General features: G+C 35.0%; 1 pseudogene; it reads right to left on the bottom strand.

Moving 5' to 3' along the window:
• Nucleotides 1-249: 249 nt before the first annotated feature.
• The window catches only part of LOC125249074, a 31,926-nt pseudogene continuing 19,107 nt past the window's right edge, over nucleotides 250-13,068 (bottom strand).

The following is a 13,068-nucleotide window of genomic DNA, read 5'->3' as shown; positions in this document are numbered from 1 at the left end:
ACCAGCGTTTTTCGAGATGTTTTTTGTGTTCATACCCAAGCGATTTTCACTGGCGATGCGCAGAGTGAACGTGCAAATTCACTCCCTGACAGTATGTGGTGTTTGCGCTTAACGGTAGTGCAAATAAACATATTTATGATATTAATAACGTTAAGGATAAAAATGCAAATATTAAATGGCATATATATGACATATGAGAGATGGTAGTCAGAAACGGTAGTGCAAATAAGTCACATAATGACAGTAGTGCAAGTGAACGGTAGTGCAAATAAACATATTTATGAAATAGACATTCTCAACAATATTTCTTGAATGCAAAAGAAAAAAAAACAAATACAAAATACAGAAATAATACACATCTATTGGTGTGGCCAAAAAGTGGCAGAGCATCCATAGCATGTGTCTCAATCAGCTCCCTAGTTCACTAGTCAGGGTTTTTCGTGTCGGTGTGCACACTCACATTGGCGCCCTTTGTTTAGTCACGAGGCATTAAATGTCAACGATAATCGTGCGCGATATTCGTCCCGGTGTGTACAGGCCTTTAATTTATAACAGTGAAGTCACTGTATCTTCAGTCTCTGATTCTGTTGACTGTGAGTCTCTGTAGTGGATTCTTATTCACCATCAGATGATCCTCAGAAGATCAGACTGTCATCTAAATCCTAAAATAAAACACACAAACAGTCACATATGCAGTATGAGACATTACATCTGTCACATCTTTTCATTAGAAAACTTAGCACTGACTAGATAAGCTATATTAATTCATTCTCTAACATGATAATATTGCTTTAGAAACTGAAGCTGAATTTAAGACTCATTATCTGAAATATGCTGTTACTGAACCTAGAACTAGAGACCTGGACTCCCACGGGACCCAACGAAACAGAGTGCGGTACAGGACAAGATTTGATGGGCGCGTGTGGGCATGGGTGGTAAGATGCTCATGTGTGTGGGTTGCGGGAGAATAAAATGATTTGCAGGACTCTCACAAAATAGAAATATCTAAACATAAAATATAAAAAAACGAATACATTGTTATTAATATATTGCAGAAAAGCAACAAGAAAAAATTAAATAAAAACAATTTACAGTGGCAAGCATATGCCAGATTCTATTCTATTTATTGTTTGCAGTGTTGAGCAATGGTTTTATAAAGTTTAGAATAAAAAAACTGACTTTTTAAATCCTATTATTATAACACACAAAGTGTAAACATTATGAAAGATTCATTGTTCATATATTCATTGTGTTGTAACAAAGCTTTGTGAGATTGCGTTGAAGTGAGATGTCAGCTTTTTCGCCATTATAAAGGGAGCGCTCTTTGCACGCATTCTGCCATACCAAACCATGCACGCTGCAGCTTGCTTTTCTGGTAAAACTAACTGTGTTTTGTGAATGCTAATGCTTTAATAACAAATATTTTATCAGAAGCGTTTATGCTGGGATGTTGTGGTGACACATAACTTAATATTTCATCTTAATTTCATGGATGTACTGACAAAACTCTATATAGGCTACTTTTATGCAGGAATGTTGCAGGCAGGAGCAGGAACATTTTTTGCAGGAGTGGGCATGACTGAAAAAATCCTTCCCACACAGGTCTCTACATTGAACAATTTCCTTTTATTTCTAGTGAGTAAAACAGTCATTTGAACTTTAAATGAAAATATGTTGATAAAATTGTTAAAAACTATTGTTACCTTAGTATCTCCAGTTTATAATGTAGATCATCCTTCAGATCTTTTAGCAGCTTCACTCCTAAGTCTCCTAGTTTATTCCCAGACAGATCCAGTTTTCTCAGGTGTGAGGGGTTTGATTTCAGAGCTGAAGCCAGAGCAGCACAACCTTCATCTGTGACACCACACTTACTCAACCTGTAGAGAACAATGACATACTCTTTACTCTCTCAGATCAGAGACTTCATTATTAAAAAAAGCACAGATCACCATGTTTGATGTAAGTGAGATTTACCATGTTATTTGTGTGTGTTTGTGTGAGAGGGAAACCTTATATAAAAAACTTATATAACAAATTATGTATATCACATTAAATAATATGTAAAGATGATCACGGAAAAGAGATGGATGTGATGGTCATTAAGGATGAGTTTTTGTTCTTCATGTATCAATGTTCTGACTTGTGCTGTCATGATACGATACCTTGATACATGTCATGATATCGATATGCAATACCATAGGGCAGAGGTTCCCAACCACATTCCTGGAAGCACCCCTTGGAGCAGAGATTGTATATTATAGGGAAATAAGAGGGTCTGTATCTCTTACCATTGGAGAAAGCGTAATGGCTGACATAATCATGTGCGGCACCTCTCAGCCTATTGTGTAATGGCAGAGATGTTAGTGCCCGCTGTTCAAAGCTCTTTCCCTGTGTACCGCCAGTTAGCATTAGCCGTTACCCTTTTTTGGCTAAAGGTTGCAGGCTTGCTTTCCAGTGAGTTTGGCGACAATGCTCCCTGGTTTTCACGGTGCATTGTGGGAATTTTTAGGAGCATTTTTGGAGTCTCAACTAATGAGCTTATGATCTGAATCAGGTGTGTTTGATTAAGGAGATATGGAAATGTACAGTGTTGGAGGGCCTTCAGGAATGTGGAAGGGAACCACTGCCATAGGGTATCAAAAAACGCTGCATATTCTGGTTTAGCCAATCAAAAATTTCTTCTGAAGAGATCACTTTATATGATAAAGCTTTTAAGCTTTTTTACATACATAAATGCTGATCAATTTGGTGTTTATTAGGCTGCTGTCCCTTTAAGACCTGACACACACACAAATCCAAAATTCTGTTACACATTCTTCCTGAATTGTTTATGACTATTTTTATGATGGAGCGTCTCAAACTCCATCTCTGAATATGCTGTGAGTTTGGGTTGTTTATAAAATTCATCTGGATCACAGTGTGCCATTTCATCAGATTAGTAAGGTAAATAATTTATTAACCTACACCACGGGTAGGCAAGTTCGGTCCTAAAGAGCCACTGTCCTGCAGAGATTAGCTCCAACCCTAATTAAACACACCTGAACAAACTAATCATGTCTTCAGGATTACTAAGGCTATAGACAGGTAAGTTTTTTTTTTTTTCAGGGTTGGAGCCAAACTCTAGGACCGCGGCTCTCTAGGACCAAACTTTCCAACCCTTGACCTACACCAACACAAGAGAGTACGTCAATATCTTTGAAATATGCAAACTGTTCATCGTGATTTTAAAATAAATGTTTAATCTCTGAGTTGAGTTTGCATGTTTTGATGTCCAAATATTCTTCAAGAAATTACAGAGGCTGTGGCATTTCTTTAATAAAGAAGTTGACAAATATTAAAAAGATTACGTTAAAAAATAAATGTAATGACAGTTTGATTCCCCTGTTCCATTTTGTTACTTTATGAATAAATTAAATTATAAAATTCAGTAACAGTTTCATGTGAGAGTCACATATGATTTTACCACAGTTCCTCCAGTTTACAGTGAGGATTCTCCAGTACAGCAGACAAGATCTTCACACCTGAGTCTCCTAGATTATTATTAGACAGATCCAGTTCTCTCAGGTGTGAGGGGTTTGATCTCAGAGCTGAAGCCAGAGCAGCACAACCTTCATCTGTAACTCCACAATTACTCAACCTGTAGAGAACAATGACACACTCTTCACTCTCTCAGATCAACAGAGACTTCATTATCAAAGAGAAACCAATAACATAAACTCAAATCACCATGTTAGATGATCTTGGTCTGTGTCACATAGAAAAAAAAAACCATTATAATAACACACCTGCAGTAAAATTCAAGCAGGAATAATACATATTTTTAAATGTATGATCATAATTTGTGCAGTATCTCTTTTTTAGATGATTAAATATGTCAGTGAGTTTTACTGTTATTCTAAGATAGGGCTGTATGATTATGACTTAAAATCAAAATCTCGATTAATTGAACATTTGACTTTGATTACGATTAATGAACGTTTATTTTGTTTTTCTTTTACCCTTATAGTTCACTGACAAGGTTTGTACTGCAAATATGCTTGACTATTAAAAGGTGGGATATTTTTTCCTAATGAAAGCATGCTCCAACTTAACAGCTCACTTTCAGCAGTTATTATGTCTATGGGACGTAATATTTCTTACAGATTTCTGCTCATTGTAAATCAGATACAGATAAATTAGCACAGTATCAGTACATTTATTTTAATGCATGAGAGAGTGATTGTGTGTGAATTAGTCATACCGTCTCTCTATTAATTGTGAAGCTGTAATTACGTGAATTACTCACCCTCATGTCGTTCCACACCCATAAGACCTTTGTTCATCTTCGAAACACAAATAAAGATATTTTGATAAAATCCGATGGCTCATTGAAGCCTCCTTTGACAGCATGTTATTTTACACTTTCAATGCCAGAAAGGCAGTAAAGGCATATTTAAGACAGTTCATGTGACTACAGTGGTTCAACCTTAATTTTATGAAGCAACGAGAATACTTTTTGTGCACCAAAAAACAAGATAACAAATTTGTTCAACAATTTCGTCTCTTCCGTATCAGTCCCTGATGCTCATTGGAGACTGATACTGAAGAGATGAAATTGTGGAATAAAGTTGTCATTTTGTTTTTGTAATTTGTGCTCCAAAGATGAACGTAGGTCTTACGGGTGTAGAATGACATGAGGGTGAATAATTAATGACAAAATTTTCATTTTTGGGTGAACTAATCCTTTAAATGTGTGGACGGCTGTGAGCAGAAGAGAGGGAGTGGGTGGGGCAGGACAGGGGAGAAAGAGGGGGACGAGCATCTGTCATCTGTCAGCGGCCCATGCCAGCTCTCACTAAATATCAGGGGGAAATTGTAGGATTTTTATAGCTGACAAAGTTAAATTCATATGAATTTTGCATTCAATAGCTTACACACAGCAAAAAGAACCTTGATTTCAAATGGTAAATTGAATTAAAATAACAAGTAAATTGTAATGAAATAAGAACAAATTAACAATAGAAAATAAATACATTAGAATAAAGATACAAATGAAATGGACTGCTTTATTTTTTCAGGTAGGTCTAACAGTAGCATTCAGGTATGAAACTGAATAAAGAAACAGATTAATCAAATTTAAAATAACATTGGATATCACTGTAAAATCATTGTAAAATGAAATACAGAATAATCAATTAAAGTTACACAAGATAATCAGTCATTTTCTCTTTGTCTTTTGTTGTTTGATTAAAATTAAGAACATAAAGAGCGGCATGTTTATTAGGCTGTTGTCCCTTTAAGACCTGACCCACACAAATCCAAAATACTGTTACACATTCTTCCTGAACTGTTTATGACTGTGTTTAGATTAATACACACCAAAATGAGCATTTTGACATTATTTCTGAGTGTATTTGACAGTTAGTAAGCCACCAAAGAGAGCTCATTTTGGCACTAGAATTATTATGTGCACGCTTCGGATGGGAGCGTGAAATCTGCAGAAATGAGTAGAATTTGTACAGTGCCACACTGAAATTCAGACCGGGACACACCAAAAGTATTTAACCGGAGTGAATGAGACAGGAGGGTGTGTGAACTCGCTGTCAGAGAGTAGAGAAAGAAAGCGCATCTGGTATTGGTGTATCAATACTGCACAAAGGAGTATTGGAATCCTTTCATATATTTCAGTATCAATACAAATATTGAAATATCAATATTCTTGACAACACTAGTCCTGACTGTGCTGGGATTGAGTGTGTTTAAAGTAGAGATTGTTTAATGTTGATCGTATCTCCTTGTGTTCAATCTAGGGTTGTCACGATACCATAAAAATTTCTTACAATAATATACCAGCTGAAGTATCACGATACCAAGCAGTATCGCGATACCATGCAGTATACAAAATGAACCAAACTTTCATAAACACATGAAAACTGACCAGATTTTTTTCTTAATACTTCATTATGAAGTATTAAGAATGAATAACAGGCTTTTATTACCAGTCAAATGAATCATTGTAAACAAAATTCATCTTAGCACTGCACAGAAGCTGCGTGAAGTGACATTACGCTTGCATTGCACTTCAATTACAATTGCACAAATAATGTTATGAGATTAATGTTTCAAATATAAAAATCTGCAGGCATGCATGTTCAATTGAAGTGTACCTGCCACACATACAACATTCCTTATGGTGACGATACTACCGTTTAAAAAATACAATGGCATCGCCAGTATTTTGAAGCTTTAGTATTGTGATACTACCATAGTACCGGTACACTGTGCAACCCTAGTTAAATCATTTACAGATCAATCACCTCAACTCTAAAGACACTTGAACATAGAAAAACATTATTCCTTACACTTCATTTAGGCCTGGGACACAGTAGACGATTTTCAAATCTTAATTTCAAAACTGTGGGAGATCACAGACATAATGACAGTTTCAACCGATTTTTAACATTGTTATCCTCTGAACGTACACACTAGATGATTGAGTAGGACCGTGAGACCACACACCTGTTTATTGTAGGAACGATTTCACAGTGAGACGAGATCTCACGGAGACTAACGAGATCAAACGTGACTTGAGAAGATGGCACCTTAGTGACATCACTAACCCTGAAATTTACATAAACCCAGCCCCCGTGAACATGCAATAAAGTTATTGCAATACAATATGTAACAAAAAAGCAGTATGATGTCCAAATATTCTTGTTCAAGAAATTACAGTGGCTGTAGCATTCCTGTCATAAAGCAATTGCCAAATATTAAAGATTAAGTTAAAATTTGATTTGAATGTCATTTGGCCAGTATTAAATAGGGATTTGATCTGATGTAAAGTAGGACAACAACAATGCAGTCACTCTCTGCAGGCATTTGTTATAATACATAATATGGTTGTTTATACAATGTACATTATATTATGTATGTTAAAAGTGTTGTTCTATAAAACTGTATGATTACTTGCTTTTGATACTTTATTTGAATCATACATTATTGCACCATTGTTATTATATATGCAGGGTGTTGAAACCAGCCTCTCACCAGCCTACCTACACAATTGTTTAACTTACCAACCATTCAGAACTTCTACCAGTCAAAAATAAAAAATAAATAAACCAGATTAACTACATCACAGATAACACACACACACACACACATATATATATATATATATATATATATATATATATATATATATATATATATATATATATATATATTACTGCTGGGTGGTATATTGAGTTTGTATGATATACCGATATATTTAAATATACGATATGGAATGAGGCGATACTGTTTATATCAATATACACTTAGTTTTATACAAGCGCATCTGAAAAACATCGGTGGATGCAGAGTGCTGCTGTGGGGGAAATGCACAATATAGTTTGGCCTAAACATGAGACATGCTTAATATTAAAGGCTTTAAAAATAACTTGAAATATTAAGATATAGTTAACACGTAGGCCTATCGTTTAAAGCGGCTTGCCCCGTCAGATGCTCTGACAGATTCATGTGCTGACAGATAATTGCACTGTTTAATGCTTTTGTGATGTGGTGTTTTCCTAAGCGCATAACTTATATTTCACAGGTATATTCTCCATCTGTAAATGTTAGAAAGTCATACAAAATTTCCATTTTGCTGTCAGGAGTAGACGAGCCTTCTGCTAGCGAATCTCATTCTCCTCTAAACTTCATACTTCCGTGAGTGAGCGCCGCCATGCGCATTCGCGCCAAATAGATGGAGCTCAAAAGAATGGGATCGCCATAATTTGACTAAATTATACATTTTGATAAAATGTTTGTTGTTGAATAATAAATGTGCCATATGTAGAATTTTAAACCTACAAGTAAGTCTATTTTTATGATAGCAGCAACTAATAATATATAAATATATAGCTAATTAGTGTGTGTTTTTGTTTTTATTTTAATTTTTAGTCAAGAGAATTTAACTTCTGCTTTAAAAAGCATTATTTTATATACATAATGTGAGGTTGAATTATTTTTTAACGTGTGAAAATTTTGCATGTGAATTTCGTGCAAAGGCCTTTGCTCTCTACTTCTACGCCACTGAAGATGATGAATTCTGTGACTCTTTTTTAAAACAAGTTACTGGTGGACGGAGCTAGTGTGAATAGCGTAAATAGCGTTGCCAACTGTGAATAATTTATCTAGTATAAATAATATTCACTCCCTTTTCTTCAATTCAAACCCTGTATATATTTATTTTAAGTCATTAAAAAAAGGCCTTTGTTTGCTTAACTCTATTTTTATTATCACAATAATCAACAGATTACTTGATTACCAAATAACCGTTAGTGACAGCCCTAACTGTAATAATGGTTTGATTCCCCTATTACATAAATTAAATTATAAAATTCAGTGACAGTTTCATTTGAGAGTCACATATAATCTTACCACAGTTTCTCCAGTTTACAGTGAGGATTCTCCAGTACAGCAGAGAAGAATTTCACTCCTGAGTCTCCTAGATTATTACATGACAGATACAGTAGTCTCAGGTGTGAGGGGTTTGATCTCAGAGCTGAAGCCAGAGCAGCCCAACCTTCATCTGTGACACCACACTTATCCATCCTGTAGAGAACAATGACACACTCTTCACTCTCTTAGATCAACAGAGACTTCATTATCAAAGAGAAACCAATAACAAACTCAAATCACCATGTTAGATGATCTTGGTCTGTGTCATAGATCACAAAACATTATCATAACACACGTAGTCAAATTCAACAGAAATATTTATTAAATAATTGTATGTTCATAATTTGTGCAATATCTCTTTTTAAACAATTATGTCAGTGAGTTTTAATGTTATTCTAAGAGATTATGTGAGAAAGACTATATAAAAACTGACATAAATTAAAACTGTATATCACATCTAGAAATCTAGAAAATTGTTACAGAAGAGGTTAATTTTACGAACCTTAGAGTCTCTTTCAGCTCAAGTCTACCTCACAATCATCTTAAGTGTGTGTGGACGGCTGTGAGAAGAAGGGAGGGAGTGGGTGGGGCAGGACAGGACAGGGAAGAAAGAGGGGGCGAGCAACTGTCATCTGACAGCGGCCCATGCCAACTGTCACTAAATATCAGGGGGAAACTATAGGATTTTTCTATAGCTGACGAAGTTAAATTCCTACGAAATACATTAAATACCATCTGTTTTCCCTTTAAAAGTCTATAGATAAATGTTAATATACATACACTATAAACGCCTATATTTGATAATACATTTGTCAAACATATGTCAAAAAAAACGGTTACATAAAACACAAGCCTACATACCTTCAAAAGTCTCTTTCCTGACGAGGAAAAAGACTTTTGCTCGCATTTCACATTGCTTCCAGCTGCACTTAACAGGTACTTGAGGTCAGCTTGTTATAAATAATAGGGATATTATTTGTTAAATGATAAATAAGCAATTATACAATCATGACTGTGCTGAGATTTGTTGTGTTTAAAGTAATGAGTGTTAAATGTTGATGTCAAAGCGTGTTTTTCAGTGTGACTATCAGTACAGTAGTATCACCTTAATGAGGAGCAGCTCATGTGTTTAATCATTTGCAGGTTAATCACATGAACTTACAGCAGGAGGAAATAAGTACACTTCAAACAAAAATATATTAATTCTCTTACATCATATGAACAGACCTGACATTAAATTGATGAATGGTAATTAGATCATGTTGTTCAACAGTTTTGCTTTTTACTTTATGAATTATTGAAATTGCAATATTAACAGTAACACAGTTTCATGTAAGAGACACATATGATCTTACCACAGTGTATCCAGTTTACAGTGAGGATTCTCCAGTACAGCAGAGAATAGCTTCACTCCTGAGTCTCCTAGATTATTCCCAGACAGATCCAGTTCTCTCAGGTGTGTGGGGTTTGATCTCAGAGCTGAAGCCAGAGCAGCACAACCTTCATCTGTGACACCACAATCCTCCAACCTGTAGAGAACAATGACACACTCTTCACTCTCTCTGTAGCCCATGTAAATTTTAAAGATTTCTAATAAAAGCAACTCTGCATGATATAATGTAACTGATATTCATCTAATCATGTTCACACAAACAGTGTTATAGATGGAAAAAAGATGAATTTGATCAATATAAATGTGAATTAAATGAGATTCCTCTTCAGTTGTCAGAAATTTTTTTTTTTTTTCATTTTGCTCATCTTTCTGCACATCTTTTTCCATCATCATGTTCATTGTTAGTGTTTATTTGTATACTATTTTTTGCTCCATTGGTTTAGATTTGTTGTGTGTAAATCACTCTTCAACAAAGGTGCTGTGTGATGCAGTGGCAAGGTAATGCAGCCGTGGGCGGGGCCTGAGCAGTGTGACATCATGTCTAATGAGACTGCTAAAATAACCAATGGAAAAAATATGAGCAAAAAACATAAGGTAAATAATCATAGGCTGAGCGTCAAACATTTTTAATTACAGCATGTTTTGCAGCGTTGAGCAATGTAGTCAATCACAGTCTGCTGATTTCTTAAACACAATGGCCAATCAGAGGTGTTTAAGCTAGAATCCACTCAATGCTCAAAGTCAGAGTTTTTGTCCAGTGCTGAGTTCTGCATGGTGGTAAATCCTCTCATAACAAAGAACAAAATTACACTGAACAAATTTATAAATGCAACACCTGTTTTTGCCCCCATTTTTCATGAGCTAAACTCAAATATCTAAGACTATTTCTATGTACACAAAAGGCATATTTCTCTCAAATATTGTTCACAAATCTGTCTAAATCTGTGTTAGTGAGCACTTCTCCTTTGCCAAGATAATCCATCCACCTCACAGTTGTGGCATATCAAGATGCTGATTAGACAGGATGATTATTGCACAGGTGTGCCTTAGGCTGGCCACAGTAAAAGGTCATATATTTTAATACAATAAAAGGCCAAATATTGTGAACAATATTTGAGAGAAATAGGCCTTTTGTGTACATAGAAAAAGTCTTAGGTCTTTGAGTTCAGCTCATGAAAAATGAGGGCAAAAACAAAAGTGTTGCGTTTATAATTTTGTTCAGTGTAAGATTGGTGACAGCTTTTTAATTATTATAAAGGGAACGCTCTAAACTTTCTATACTATATACAATCCATTCAGAATTTGAATAAATCTTTTGTTTTTCATGCTTAACCAGGAGTGGTTAAATTCATGTATTTGAGCAATATATATTGCCATTTATGTGTGATTTTTCTCTTTTCCCACAAATAAATTATTTGGTGTGTCATTTGATTGGGAGGAGCAGCCATCAATCTGAGTGGGTCAGTGCCACCCTGACCTTATGTAGCCTCACCACTGATGTGATGTGATATCCAATATCAGATATCAAACACATTAACTGTGATTCATCTAAAATCATTATATGTTCATTACAATCTCAATCACTCTGATTTGATCTCACTAATGTATTAACATTTATATCAAATTAAAATTAATATATAAAAAAGTCTAAATATAAATGTTTATCATACATGCATTATAAATGCGCATTTGAAAATAATACAAATGTCATAAAAATGGTTATGTTTAAAAGCTTAAGAGTGACATATTTTTGATTAAATCATTAATTTATAATGTTTAAGCTAGAAATGTGATAATGTTTTAACAGTGATGATTGTTCTCAGTGTTACTTACACAGCTGATCTAGTTGCTGTAACCACAGGCAGCAGCTTCTGAAGAACTTCATCTGCTGTGTTTTCTGTGCCACTATTTGAAAATAAAAAGGTAATTATTTTCTTTTTCTTGTCAATGTAGCTGTGGCAGGTCTTCATTAGTCTTCATTTACACTACAACACTTAGTGCACAGATCAATTTTGACATCAGATTTTTTTGTCCCGTCCGTTGCTATGGTTATCACTATGTCAATCATCCTCCAGTTCTAGGAGTCTCCCACATATTGATATTGGGAGCTTCTCAAACAAAAGGCTGCATCCTAGTGAGGTTGTGTCTTTCCTAGTCCAGTTCTTCTGAAGCTTGTAGACTCGAGTCCTCCTCAGCATTAAACACTAGAATGAGAGGCTCTAGTAAGTGCTCATGGCTACGTCACACGTTCCCGCCACCACGATCACGGCACGTAAATACTATTGAAACTTTATTGTATTAAAAATCTTTATATTAACTGGCTTTTTTATTAATGCAATGCAGTGAATGACAGCCGTCTGTGTCTCCCAGTGGCTTACATTATTGGCAGTTTAGTGTTCAGTGATTAATTTACACACACAAAAAAAAAAAAGCAAGTATGCCTTCATCTCTGAAAACACAATTTTTGTTTATTTTGTTCATTACAGTTCATAATGAACCCATACACTCAAAAGGTTTTTGCCCTGTTTTGATCATAGACATCAGTGTTTATATGCAAAATGTAAACTTTTATCCCAGTTCTTCTGTGATAATTTGAATATTTGTTACGAAGAAAGAAATAATGATACTGTGTGGTTGAAATGGCTGTTTTTGGAGCCGTTTCATACCTGTAACATTATATGATAACTGCTCTTTCCGGCTCAGCAGCAGCAACAACACAGATTTGAATGTTTCGGTATGATATTTGTCAAAGGTTTAATAGAAAGGCGAATTGTTATCATTTAGTAAAGAGATTGTGTGGGTATTTGAATCTAGATCATGATCTTTTTAGGATTAATCCTGCAGCTCTACACATAATTATATTAACATATTTCACGCTATTTACAGTCTTCGCAGAATAATATAGGTTTCATAGACAATTGGAACGCAGCCCTGACATTTCAACTAATCTATAACCTGCGAAGGCCCATTTCCCTTTCCTTTCTATGTATAGACAAAATGTTATCAAAATTATTCCAGTTCGCATAGATCCACAGACACAACAAATTTTTCTGTATTATGCGTACCAGTAAAGTAATTTGGCAAATATCACTTAAAAAAAAAAAAAGATCAAGCTTTTGCGCAAATACACAAACACGCAAATATAGACTATAGACTATAGGCAAGAATACATTAAAGCTATTCGGTTTTCAGTAGGAAAGATGTCATCTAAGCAGCCCCTAAAGTAATCATTAACAGTTTTTACAACGGAA

This window comes from Megalobrama amblycephala, linkage group LG16 (genome assembly GCF_018812025.1).
Source record: "Megalobrama amblycephala isolate DHTTF-2021 linkage group LG16, ASM1881202v1, whole genome shotgun sequence".
Classification (NCBI taxonomy): Eukaryota; Metazoa; Chordata; class Actinopteri; order Cypriniformes; family Xenocyprididae; genus Megalobrama; species Megalobrama amblycephala.
This window is presented reverse-complemented; position numbering and strand designations above follow the sequence as displayed.